The following is a 14011-nucleotide window of genomic DNA, read 5'->3' as shown; positions in this document are numbered from 1 at the left end:
CAGGAGGAGGGGGGAAGAAATCACATAATGTTGCATCTTTCTCATGCTGGGCATGAGAGATGGTCCTTCCCAGGACAGGGCTTGTTTTGAGTTGTGTGTGTGCGAGCCTCCCCCATGGGCTAGAATGCAACCATGGCACTTCTGGAAAAGGGAATAACCCCTCTATTATTTATAGAAAATAATTTTTTAGAACTTGCAGGGAAGGTTCTACGTCACCTCCAATGGCAAGAGTGAGAAATACAAGGACAGAAATGGGCATCAGGCAGATAGCGAGGATGAGGGACACTGGAAGCCATCATTTCTGAAAAGTGATGGTCAGAGAAAGAAACAGAAGCCAGGCCTGGCTTGGAGAAGTGTCTACCCTCAGAAAACTCCCCTAAATAAGGGGAAAGCAGTGGGAACAAATCCTGAGCATCCTCTTAAGTGCCCCCCTCTCCATCATGTGCTGTCGAGAATGGGGGTGAGTGGGGGAAGATAAAAAGATGGGAGAGGGAGGAGAAGCCCCTCATTCTGGCTGCAGGGGGAGGGCAGGAAGGGGAACATGGGGCCTCCAGGCTCAATGTGTGTGTTTCCTCAAGCTGGGAAGAAAGTAGAGAAAAGGCAAAAATCCCATGATTTCTCATGAATAAATAGACACTTAATGGAAAGGAAGAGAAAAAAGAAACAAAAACTATCCACTCCCTGGAAGGAGAGATGGGGGAGATGGGGGAGAAGAGACACTCCCTGGGAGGAATGAGGTTCAGCCCCAGCCCTGGAGGGAGTGAGCCCAGGAGCCAAGGCAGGTGGAAAAGTGAGGGCTCCCCAAGCAGGTGGAGGGCACCAGCCCTCCCAAACCTGGCATTCAGTGTAGCCTGAGGAGTTTCAGCCCAGCCTGCTGCACCAGTTTCACGAGGCCACAGCCCAGGAAGGCAAGGACACAGAGGTGGCCATGCCCCATGGTGGGAGAACACTGGGACCCATTTCAGAGATTAGGGCTGCCTCAGGAAAGCAAGACTTTAAGATGGCAAACCTTCTCAGACCTTTCTTTTTCTCTTAACCTTTAGGAAAATAGTGGGGAAATTAGGAACAGAAAGTGCAAATCCCATAAGACATATAACATAGAACTCTAACGCCAAACCTCGACAGAGGCAGGGGAGCTCAGACACCATGAGAACACCCCAGGCAGGCCTCACACGTAGCTGGGAGAGCAGGAAAACAGGTCAGAACAAGCAGTTGCTCCCCACAGTTATGTCACCCAGCAAGGCTTGTTAAGTTTCAGAGTATTTGATGAGAAAACCTTGGAGGAAATAGACTGATGTAAGTTCTTTGAAAATGCAAGTGCTGTGATGGCTACTATGTGCGAGAGCAGAAATGAAGAAAAACGGTTGCCATGGGAGCACAACCAGCAGAGAACAAGCCGCGGGGCCTGGGCTCACACGTAGATCAATTACAGTCTTCTCTTCAGTGTCTGCGGGAAGATCTCCCAGGTCAGTGGCTTTCAACCTGTTTTTTTCTGGACCACCAGTAAGAAACACACTTCCTTCACACGTACACAGGCAGATACGTTTGTATTCCTGGACAGACCTTCATTTAAAAATACATCCTCTTACTACATATGATGCGTTCTAATGTCTTCCATAGAGTTCTGTTCTACTTATTTTTGAAACGCAGCTTTGGTGATAAGACGATTCCCAATAATCTCCAGCCCTGATGTCCCCACCTTTGTATAATCCCCTCCCCTGACTGAGGGCGGGACCTGCAATTCAACATCACTAACTACTAGAAACACACCGAAAGCACAATGAGATGCCACCTTACACCCATTAAGAGGGCTACCATTAACAAACCATAAAGTACCCAGTACTGGTGGGGGTACGGAGAAATCGGGACCCTTTGCATTGTTAATGGGAATGGAAAGAATGCAGCTGCGGTGGAAACCAGTATGGTGGTTCCCCAAAACATTAAACATGGCACCTCTGTATGATCCAACAATTCCATTTTTGGATATATACCCCCCAAATTAGAAACAGATACTTGAAGGGGTGTCTGTATACCCAAGTGTTTAGCAGCCAAAAAGGTGGAAGCACCCCCAGGATCCGTGAGTGGAGAAGCGGATAAACACAATGACAGATATATACACAGGGCACTCTTACTCAGTTGTGAAAAGGGATGGAATTCTGACACATACTACAAAATGGATGAAACTTAGGAACATTCTGCTAAGTAAAATAAGACCAGTCACAAAAAGATAAATACTAAATGACTTCACCTAGATGACGTACTCAGAACAGTCAGAAAGTAAAAGGACGGGTACTCTTCATAGAGACAGAAAGTAGAAGGATGAGTACTGGGAGCTTGGGTTAGAGTACAGAGTTACCGTTTAGTGGGGACAGAGTTTCAGCTTGGTAAGATGAAGAGTTCTAAAGATGGGTGACACGACACTGAATGTACTTACCACCACCGCACTGCCTGAAAAATGGTGGAGGTGGTTCGTTTCTGGGTTTTCTATTCTGTTGATCTGTAGGTCTATTTTTGTGCCAAGATCATACTGTTTAGATCACTACAGCTTTATAGTCAATTATCTTTAACAAAATAGAAAAGAATATGCCATGGGAAAAAGACAATCTCTTCAACAAATGGTGTTGGGAAAACTGGACTGATATGTGCAGAAGAATGAAACCGGGCCACTTTCTTACATCATATATAAAAATAAATTGAAAATGGATTAAAGACTTACATGTGACACAGGAAACCATCAAAGTCCTAGAGGAGAACACAGGCAAATAACCTCTTTGTCACTGGCTGTAGCAACTTCTTGCTAGACACGTCTCCTGAGGCAAAGGAAACAAAAGCAAAAACAAACTAGTGGGACTTCATCAAGACAAAAAGCTCTGCACAGTGGAGGAAACAATAAAACGAAAGGCAACCTACAGAATGGGAGAAGCTATTTGCAAATGACATATCTGATAAAGGGCTAGTATCCAAAATCTATAAACAACTGATACAACTCAACACCCCAAAACAAATAATCCAGTTATAGAATGGGCAGAAAACATGAACAGAATTTCTCCAAAGAAGACGTCCCAATGGCCAACAGACACATGAAGAGATGCTCAACGTCACTCCTCATCAGGGAAACGCAAACCAAAACTACAATGAGCTGCTATGTCACACCTGTCAGAATGGCTAAAATTAGCAACATAAGAAACAACAGATAGGTGTTGGAGAGGATGTGGAGGAAGGGGAACCCTCTTACACTGTTGCTAGGAATGCAAACTGGTTTAGCCACTGTGGGAAACAGTAAGGAAGTTCCACAGAAAATTAAAAGTAGAATGACCATGTGATCTGGTAACTGCACCACTTGGTATTTAACAGAAGAACATAAAATACTGATTCAAAGGGATGTGAGCACTCCGGTGTTTACAGTGTCATTTTTAAAAAGATTTTATTTATTTATTTGACAGAGAGAGATCACAAGTAGGCAGAGAGGCAGGCAGACAGAGAGGGGGAAGCAGGCTCCCCGCTGAGCAGAGAGCCCAAGGTGGGTCTCGATCTCAGGACCCTGAGATCATGACCTGAGCTGAGGGCAGAGGCTTAATCCTCTGAGCCACGCAGGCTCCACTATTTGTAGCATCATCATCTACAATAGCCAAATTATGGAAAGAGCCCAGATGTCCACTGACAGATGAATGGATAAAGAAGATGTGGTATACATACATACATATATATACACACATATACATATACATACAAGGAAGTATTACTCAGCCATAAAAAAGAATGAGATTGGGATGCCTAGGTGGCTCAGTGGGTTAAGCTGCTGCCTTCAGCTCAGGTCATGATCCCAGGGTCCTGGGATCTAGTCTTACATCAGGCTCCTTGCTCGGCAGGGAGCCTGCTTCTCTCTCTGGCTCTGCCTGCCGCTCTGCCTGCTTGTGCTCATATGCGCGTGCGCTCTCTCTCTCTCTCTCTAACAAATAAATAAATAAATAAATAAAATCTTAAAAAAAAAAGAATGAGATCTTGCCATTCACAATGACATGGATGGAACTGGAGAGTATTATGCTAAGCGAAGTAAATCAGATAAAGACAAATACCATATGATTTCATTCGTATATGGAATTTAAGAAACAGAACAAAAGAGCAAAAGGGAAAAGAGAGCAAGAGAGAGAGAAACCAAGAAACAGACTCTTAACTACAAAGAACACACTGATGGTCACTGGCGGGGAGGTGGGTAGGGAGGGGGGATGGGTGAACTGAGTGGTAGAGATCAAGGAGTGCCCTTGTGATGAGCACCGGGTGTTGTATGGAAGCAATCACTACACTGTATACCTGGGATTAATATTACACTGTATGTTAACTAACTGGAATTTAAAACTTGAAATATATATACATTAAAAATGGCTGAGATGGTAAAATTTATGTTTTATATATTTAATGATCATTTAAAATAATTTTTAAAAACTCAGATGGAATCACAAAGCAAAACCCAATTTATATGTCACATAAAAGAGATTGGTCCAAAATAAAGTAACTTAAATACTATAGTAAAAGATGGACACAGACACGCCAAACAAATGAAAACAAAGAGAAAGCAGAGATTACAAAGTCACCATCAGAGGAGGTTGCATTTAGGACAGAGTATTCAGTGTGATGAAGGAAGGCCAGTCATAAACAACAAAAGGTACAGTCTATCATACCAAGTAGCCCAGCTCAGAAAATGTTATTCAAATGCTCCGAGGAATACAAGAAGCCACTGACAAAACATTCTGGAATTAGGAGGCTTTCATTCACTCATATTGGTTCATGGTGAGTCAGATAGGGAAAAATAATAATTACATCTAAAAGAGCCTGAAGGATATAAAAAATAAGGCAGACCTAATTGATTCACGTAAACTCTATTCACTGTTAACAAAGAATATATATTTTTAAGTGCTTGTAAGATAGTCAAGCACATTAACCATAAATTTGGCTAGTCCATCAGTTAGAAACCTTTACTCACAATTTATAACTGCTTATTCATAAATGAGGTAATTGTACTATTGACAGTTCTTAATTAAAGTAAATACGGGGGCACCTGTCTGGCTCAGTTGGCGCAGCATGTGTCTCTTGGTCTCAAGGTTGTGAGTTCGAGCCCTATGTTGAGTGTAGAGATTGCTTAAATAAATAAACTTTTAGAAAATTTATAGGATGCCTGGGTGGCTCAGTGGGTTAAGCTGCTGTCTTCGGCTCAGGTCATGATCCCAGGTTCCTGGGATTGAGTCCCGCATCGGGCTCCTTGCTCGGCAGGGAGCCTGCTTCTCTCTCTGCCTCTGCCTGCTGCTCTGCCTGCTTGTGCTCTCTCTCTCTCTCTCTCTCTCTCTCTGACAAATAAATAAATTAATAAAATCTTTAAAAAAAAAATTTAAAGTGGGGCTCCTGGGTGGCTCAGTCAGAAAAGCGTCTGCCTCTGGCTCAGGCCACGATCCCTGTGTCCGGCTCCCTGCCAGTCGGTAGTCTGTTTCTCCCTCTGAACCTTCCCCGCCCCATGCTACCCCCTCCACCAACTCAAGCTCTACTCTTTCTCAAATGAATACAATCTTTAAAAAAAAAATTTAAGTAAATACAGAAGTTTTTTTTTCTTATTTCTTCTTTCTTGTTAGTTCCCAAGAACACAACTTTTTTTTTTTAAAAAGATTTTATTTATTTATTTATTTGACAGAGATCACAAGTAGGCAGAGAGGCAGGCAGAGAGAGGAGGAAGCACACTCCTCGCCAAGCAGAGAGCCCGATGCGGGGCTCGATCCCAGGACCCCGAGATCATGACCTGAGCCGAACGCAGAGGCCTTAACCCACTGAGCCACCCAGGCGCCCCGAGAACACATCTTTTGCATCCTTCTGTGAACAGTTCTGCATTGAACACAAAGACTGCCTCAGGGAAAAGACAAAAGCTACACATGACTTTCTCTGATCTCAGGTCAGAACAATTAGAATTAATTATAAAAATTAGGAAAAAACCCTGTTACCTAAATCATTTTCTAAAATCTCTTAATACATTTGGGTCAAAGAAAAAATTTGATAGCTGAGAGCAATAGCACCAATACTAAAGCTAAAACACTGCTTAGAAAGATTCATAGTCAAGTATTATTTTTAATAAGCAAAAAATAATGAAAAATAGTTTAAGCATTCAACTCTAGATGTTAAAAAAAGAACAATATTTTTAAACTAAAGAAACTAGGGGGTGCCTGGCTGGCTTTGGTGGAATGTGTGACTCCATCTCAGGGCTGTGAATTCAAGCCCTACATTGGGTGTAGAGATTACTTAAAAATAAAGTCTTTTTATTTTTTTAAAAATATTTTATTTATTTATTTATTTTAATATTTTAAAAAATATTTAATATTTTTAAAAATATTTAATTAATTAATTAATTTTTTTATTTTAAATATTTTATTTATTTATTTGTCAGAGAGAGAGATAGCACAAGCAGGGGGAGCAGCAGGCAGAGGGAGAAGCAGGCTCCCCGCTGAGCAAGCCCGATATGGGACTCCATCCCAGGGCTCTGGAATCATGACTTGAGTCAAAGGCAGATACTTAACCAACTGAGACACCCAGGTGCCCAAAATAAAGTCTTTTTAAAAAATTAAAACAAGGGGCGCCTGGTGGCTCAGTGGGTTAAAGCCTCTGCCTTCGGCTCAGGTCATGATCCCAGAGTCCTGGGATCGAGCCCCACATTGGGCTCTCTCCTCGGCGGGGCGCCTGCTTCCTCCTCTATCTCTGACTGCCTCTCTGCCTACTTGTGATCTCTCTCTCTCTCTCTCTCTCTGTGTCAAATAAATAAATAAATCTTCAAAAAAAATTAAAACAAAAAAACTAGAGAAACCAGAAGGAATAAATCAACACATATAAAAAAGAAAAAAATGGTAAAACTAATAAATCTACTATCAGCTAAGATATATAAAAGAATACTAAGTAAGTAAAATCGATTATTTCTAAAAATGAAAAGCCCCATCTTTCCCTTTTGCTGTAGGGAAAAAACCTCAGTTCTGGGTCCTGGGCATTTGTCCTCCGAGGACCTCCTCATTCTCACACAGAACACTTAACTTCTCACACGGCCAGTCACCAGATGTGTGGTTTCCTCACACCAACAAGCAATCCTCAGACACCAGCTGGGTGTTCTGCAGCTCAACTCAGTTCTGCCACCATCTACCTGGAGGTAGCATCAGATCTCGCAGGCTAAGGGCTCAGTCCCACCAGACACCCCTCCCCCACTTCCAAGGTCAGAGCAGGTCCCGGGGGTCACCTGAGCATCAGACCAACAGGATATAACTCAGAGGTTCCCATGACCCTCATCTTGGGTTCCATTCATTTGCTAAAGCTGCTCACAGAACTCAGGGAAACATCTCCATTTGCTGGGTTTTTAAAGGCTATGATAAAGAATACAGAGGAACAGCCAGATGAAGAGAGCACAGGGCGAGGTCTGGGAGGGCCCCGAGCATGGGAGCCTCAGTGTCATGCTCACCAGCCTGAAAGCTCCCTGAATCCCGTTCCACTGGGACCTTACGGAGGCTTCCTGACATAGGCATGATGGATCATAACTCCATTTTCAGCCCTTTTCCCTTCTCAAGAGAATGCAGGGCAGGGCGGAAAAATCCCAAGCCTCTGATCATGGTGACCAACCCCGGAGACACCCAGGAGCCCACCCAAAATCGTCTCATTAGAACCAAAGATCCTCCTACCACCCAGGAAATTGCAAGCATTTCAGGCGCCCTGCCTCAGGAAACCCGGGTCAAAGACCAAACATTAGAAGAGAAGATGCTGGGGCACCTGGGTGGCTCCGTGGTTAACACAGTAGTCAACAGACTGCAGATGCCAAAACCTGTGGTGGGGGGCCACCCACCATTATATATATATATATATATGTATATATATACGTATATATATATAAAATATATATATATATACGTATATATATACATATATATATATACACGTATATAATATATATATTAGAACCATCACAGGTGACCTCAAATTCAATTACTAAAGCAGAAATCCAAAGTGAAACACTAGCAAATGGAATCAAGCAGCACTTGATATCATGATCAGCTGTTTTCATAACTGGAACACAAGATGACTCAATATTGGAAAACCTATTAACAAAATTAATTGAATGTATGGATAAAATTGGAAAAACCTGATCATCTCATAGATGTTGGAATGAGATTTGATAAAATTTCAAAGTCTATTCCTTAAAACCCCGTAATAAAATATGGAAAGAAGAACTGACCTAATCCAATCCATAGTCCAATACCATAGTCAATGGAGAAATACTGACAGCTTGTTAATAAGGTAGAAAGAAGACAAGGATGTTCACCATATTTCAGCATTGTTCTGGAGTATTCGAAGATGAAAGAATTTTCAGGATGGAGGATAGGAGATACAGATTTTTAAGGTAGCAGTTAAATGAGAATCTTATTGCCCCAAATTTGAATTATAAATAGAAACTTGTGATTTATATTTTTTAAGAAACAAGAACAACTAAACTTATCTCCTAGATCTGTCCACTGATAAATATGGAAGCAGAGACCAGCCCAGAAGTGTGCAGATTCCCTAGCCCCCAGGGTGTGTCACTATCACTATTTCTCACTTCGATGAACCAGGGCTCCTTGCAGAGGGCAAGTTTCTGGTCAAGGGCAGGATGACCTGAAACATCTTGTCACACCAGATAGCAAAGAAGTGACAGCGTGTCAGAAGGACTCAGAAGCCAAGCTGAGGAAGCCCTCACTGGCCAAGAAGGGGGCGATCTGATCATCAGTAACACAGTGGGCTGAAGCATGCCAAATCCATTTAAGCACATTGGTTCATAAAAATACTATTACTAAACACACCCAACACCACCCTGCACCCCAAAAAGAGAGAAGAAATACAGAAAGCACATTAGTTACCTCTGGAAGATGCTGAAGGGGAAAAAAAATATCAGGCTTTCAAGCTTTTATCTCACCTTTCCTTTATAAACTGTAGTAGATGAGAAGCTGGTATTCCAGCTAATAAATGAAGATAAAGGCTTACAGAATACCACTATTCTGCAATCCCTAATGAATTAAAGGATCTAAGCAGTGGGCATTGGTGGCTGCTGACACTGTAAAAAGAGAGATCACCAGAGACAACGGGCCTTCCAATGGAGAAGCACAGCCCCTGTGAGACATGCCTGTCCAAATAAGCCAGAATCCGATTAAGTCCCTAGATCCTACTACTCATCTATAGGAAATAGAGTAGAGGAAGGTGTTGAACACGGTCTAGCGAACTACAGACTGATTCCACTTATAAATATTAATGTAAAAGTCATAGTATTAGTTTAAAAAGTTCATCAATACATTATAAAGTCATAAACCACAGCCAAGTAAAGTATCAACTCATTCATTCAAGGATGGTTCAATATCAGGAAATCTACCAGTATAAATAATCATCTTAAAAGTCAAAGAGAAAAACTATATGATCATTTCAAAATTCATTCTTGAAGTCATAAATGCAATAGGAATGAAAGAATATATCAAGTACTCAATAAGATAAATGTGTGACTATATAGCACTTAATGGTGAAATATAACATTAGAATCAGGCACATGTGGTATGCGCATCTCCATTATGCAATATTATTATTAAATTATTATTAATAATTATTAGACAAAAGAAAGAAATAAAATGTAATTATAGGAAAGAAGGAAAAATATCATTATTTATAGATAATAGGATTAGATGCCTGGAAAACCTAAAAGAATACACATTTTATTATAAGGAAAAAGAAGATGGCTCAATCATTGTCATCACAAGGTTTAACTGTGTGCCAGGTACTGGAGTATTTCTTATACATGAACTTGTTTCGTTCTCATAACAATTCTATGAAGTAGACACTGGAATAAATCCCAGCTTTACAGAAGAGGAAACTGCGACACAGAGAAGTTAATAATTTGCCCACAGCTACTAAGTGATGGAGCTAAAACACAGAATTGTTGGTGTCCATATTTGCCAACAATACCCACTTCTGAAAATGTCCCATCAATTATAAAAACCTAATTAGAAATACCTAGAAATGTGCTTATCAAGAAATAAAGATCAGGGCACCTGGGTAGCTCAGTGGGTTAAGGCCGCTGCCTTCGGCTCAGGTCATGATCCCAGGGTCCTGGGATCGAGCCCCAAGTCGGGCTCTCTGCTCCTCCGGGAGCCTTCATCCTCCTCTTTCTCTCTGCCTGCCTCTCTGCCTACTTGTGATCTCTGTCAAATAAATAAATAAATAAAATCTTAAAAAAAAAAGAAATAAAAATCTATATGACTAAAACTTTAAAAGGAGGAAAGATGATGAAGAGCAAAGCAGCTGAAATTTTGGGGACCTCTAACCTAACTGGTTGTCTAGACCATCAGTCTCCGCAGTCATATGTGAACAGCAAACTTCCCCATCGGGATGACTGCTCATGCGCATCTCTGTCATGGTAAGACAATGGGCATGTCTGAAAAATAAACAGAGACTCCATAAAGAGAGCACTGCCCCTGCTCCACTCACTCACTTTTAGGTTACCATAGCATATTCAAGTTTGCCTGCATCCAAGTAGTAAATATATGGGTTCTAGTATTAAATGGGGAGCCTATTTTACTGTGATGACATGGAGAATAACCAGGAAAGTCTAAGGCCATTTATGGTAATTTTCAGATGATCTCATAATATTTTTTACGAATTTATTTATTTGAGAGAGAGACCAAGACAGAGAATATGAGTGGGGGGAGGGGCAGAGGGAGAGAATCCTCCAGCAGTGAACAGAGCCCAAGTGAGGGGTTGGCTAGATCCCAGGACCCTGAGCTCATGACCTGAGCTGAAACCAAGAGGTGGGTGCTCAATCAATTGAGCTACCCAGACACTGCCCCCCTTTAAAAAAAATTATTTTAGAGAGAAAGAATCATAATAAAAAATATTTAAATGAGATTTTAGCTTAGACATTACAACAAAAGTTGAAAATGTTGCTAAAATTTTCAATGCCTAGAAGTGTCCCTGAGCAGTTTGTCACCTACAAGATACTTTCCAAAATGATCAGGCATCATCTACTCCTTCCTGGTAAATTTCAGGACTTAACACTAGGATAAAGATAATCTCCTTTTCCAAAGAAAGATGTTGGGATGAGAGCACTTTTTGCTGCCATAATCGTGTTGTTGTGAGAATCTCACAGCACACTTAAAAATTGAGGAATGGAGTGTTTTTTTTAACTTGTTTTGAAATCTTCCAAAAGAAGAACCCACTTGATAAAAATAGAAAAAGTAAAATATCTGATTAATATGCAAAACCTCCTGACCCCCATCAGGAAAGATAAAACTGTCCCTTAAAATCTCTCCAGAATGAGTGGAAATGCCTGAATTACTGGAAGCACAACCCAAGGAGGGCAGCCAGGGCCCCATATCCTCCTCTTGGAATCGTGCATATTCCAGAGAATCCTTCTCACCAATGACAGAGATGAAAACCAAGTGTCAAAATAAATGTAATCTAGGGCCAGACCTCACATGTCTGCATCAAAAGCTGCAAACCAAATTTAAAAAATAATGATGCACATTCGATCACACTGCTCTATTATTTTTCTAGTAAAAGTAAAATATTTTTGTATCATTAAATAAGATGAAAATATTTTAAAACAGTGCTTATTTCATTTTCCATTTATCTTTTTCACTTCTTTTTGCATATATAATATATAAATATGTATTAATGTTGTTCTAAATACTTTAAAGATAAATATATATAAACCTACAATTAAAAGAAATAAATATATCAGGGCACATTCTGGTCCCCTGTTTTAAGTGCCTAAGGTACATGTTAAAACGTGGAGACTCCTATATTGACTTTCCAAAACTGTAATTTTTTGATCATTGAATAACAACCTTTTTGGGCTACTTAGTGTAAGTATTTAACCAGAGCGACTCCATCTTGGTTAAAAGCCATTTTGTTGTTTGTGCAGTAAAACTTAAACTGACCCTGCCCCCCTCTCCCCAGAGAAACTTACTTAGAAGCAAGTCTGGGAAACCAGTAAAATATGGTCAGCTAGTTCCTAATAACAGAGCCCAGAATACAAGGCCAGGTCGGCCAGTTCTTGGTAACAGAGCCCAGAATACAAGGACGAGTCCGGCCAGGTGGAGACATCCAATCAGTAAGAAACACACATACTTTTCCCCTAACCACCAAAGAATGTAAACCCCACAGTTTGGGCGCCAACCTTGAGCACCAATTCTGACCAGAGAAATAGGTTGGGTCAAACAGCTACTACAGGGTAAACTGTAATTCAATTGGCCACCTGCGCGTGACCTAACATGACTACAATCTCATTGGCCACCTGTGTGTGGCCAGACTTTTGCTCTCTAAAAGGTAGTCTGTAAGATGGGGAGGGGTCGCCCTCTTCGGAGTGGCCCTGGCCGGTCAGTCTGACTTCTAATGCTTGACATAAAATAGAGCTTTGCATAACTTTCACCTTGTCTCAGTCTCGTTTCGTTTAATAACAGACTTAACACTTAGCAGACATGTGACTGATGTTCTTAAAAGTCTGCGCTGGTGAGACCTTAAGAAGTGCTGTTGGTTCTGTTGAGAAAAGCAAAGTGAGGTCTTAAATACACACAACACAGGCCCTGCTGAGACATTTGCATTTGATTACAGGAAAAAAAGATCTAACTGATCTAGTATCAGTTTTTCCAACTAAGATTCTTTTAAATTCACATTTAATGATTAAAAAAATCAATTTAATAGTTTTTTTTAACTGATAACCAATATGGAAAATAACTGGGTTCCTATGTGACTCCATCTGACATTACTGTTATTATTATTTTTTTTAAGATTTTATTTGACAGAGATCACAAGTAGGCAGAGAGGCAGGCAGAGGCGGAGGGAGAAGCAGGCCCTCCGCTGAGCAGAGAGCCCGATGCGGGATCGATCCCAGGACCCTGAGATCACGACTGGAGCTGAAGGCAGAGGCTCAACCCACCAAGCCACCCAGGTGCCCCTACTATTATTATTTTAAGGATTTATTTATTTTAGAAAGAGAGAACACACAAGTGGGCAGGGAGTGGGGGTGGGCAGAGGCAGAGGATCCCAAGCAGACTCCCTGCTGAGCAGAGCCAGTCGTGGAAGCACAGGCCGCAGTGGCTGAGGGCCAAAGCAGGTCTGTCTCCGTGGAGCTGAGGTGCCACCCCGGCCATTGGCTTGAGGTCCCTGGCACCGGAGGACGCTTCTACCACCATTTTCAGTTGTTATTTTTTATTTTTGTGCTATGTTCCTCTCAGAGTTTAAAACAGTTGTGCAGAACTTCTGGCTTTAAAAAAAAAAAAGTGGTTAAAAATATCATAAGATGCTTCCAGAAGGCAGTAGAAGTCATAAAAATGGAATTGTACATGAGACACAGAGATCCTTGTCAATGGAGAAAGAACAGAAGATCTATTGCTTCCATCTCCTTAAAAACAGCAAGCCTGGGGTCCAGTGAAGACTCTGGAAATGCAAATAGGAGCAAGAAGGAAAACCTGGTCAGGGGGCACAGGGACCTTGAATCACCTACTCTGGGACCAGAAATGAGCAAGACCCCAGGGAAGAAGACACAAAAGGGAATCAAGAGCGTGACAGCTGTGACTTACCATTTTTATGTTTTAGCTAATGAAGCAAGCGCTTCGCAAGACAGTCACGTCTTAAAGTACAAAACTGGGCATCCCGGGGCACCTGGGTGGCTCAGTGGGTTAAGCCTCTGCTTTCAGCTCGGGTCATGATCTCAGGGTCCTGGGATCAAACCCCACATCGGGCTCTCTGCTCCGCGGGGAGCCTGCTTCCCCCCCCCCCTCTGCCCGCCTCTCTGCCTACTTATAATCTCTGTCTGTCAAAAAAAAAAAAAAAAAATTTTAAAAAAAAAAAAAAAAAACAAAACAAAACTGGACATCCCTCGGCCTTGAAGAACGGGGGTGCTGACGCTACCGGTCCCGGGGGCGCACGCGAGGAAGCACGGCGCTGGACACGCTTGCAACAGTGCTGGGAGAGAAGAGTCTGC

Source organism: Enhydra lutris, unplaced genomic scaffold (genome assembly GCF_002288905.1).
Source record: "Enhydra lutris kenyoni isolate GAN:26980312 unplaced genomic scaffold, ASM228890v2 scaffoldscaffold33, whole genome shotgun sequence".
Classification (NCBI taxonomy): domain Eukaryota; kingdom Metazoa; phylum Chordata; class Mammalia; order Carnivora; family Mustelidae; genus Enhydra; species Enhydra lutris.
The sequence above is the reverse complement of the archived record's forward strand: the minus strand, read 5'-3'. Positions refer to the sequence as shown.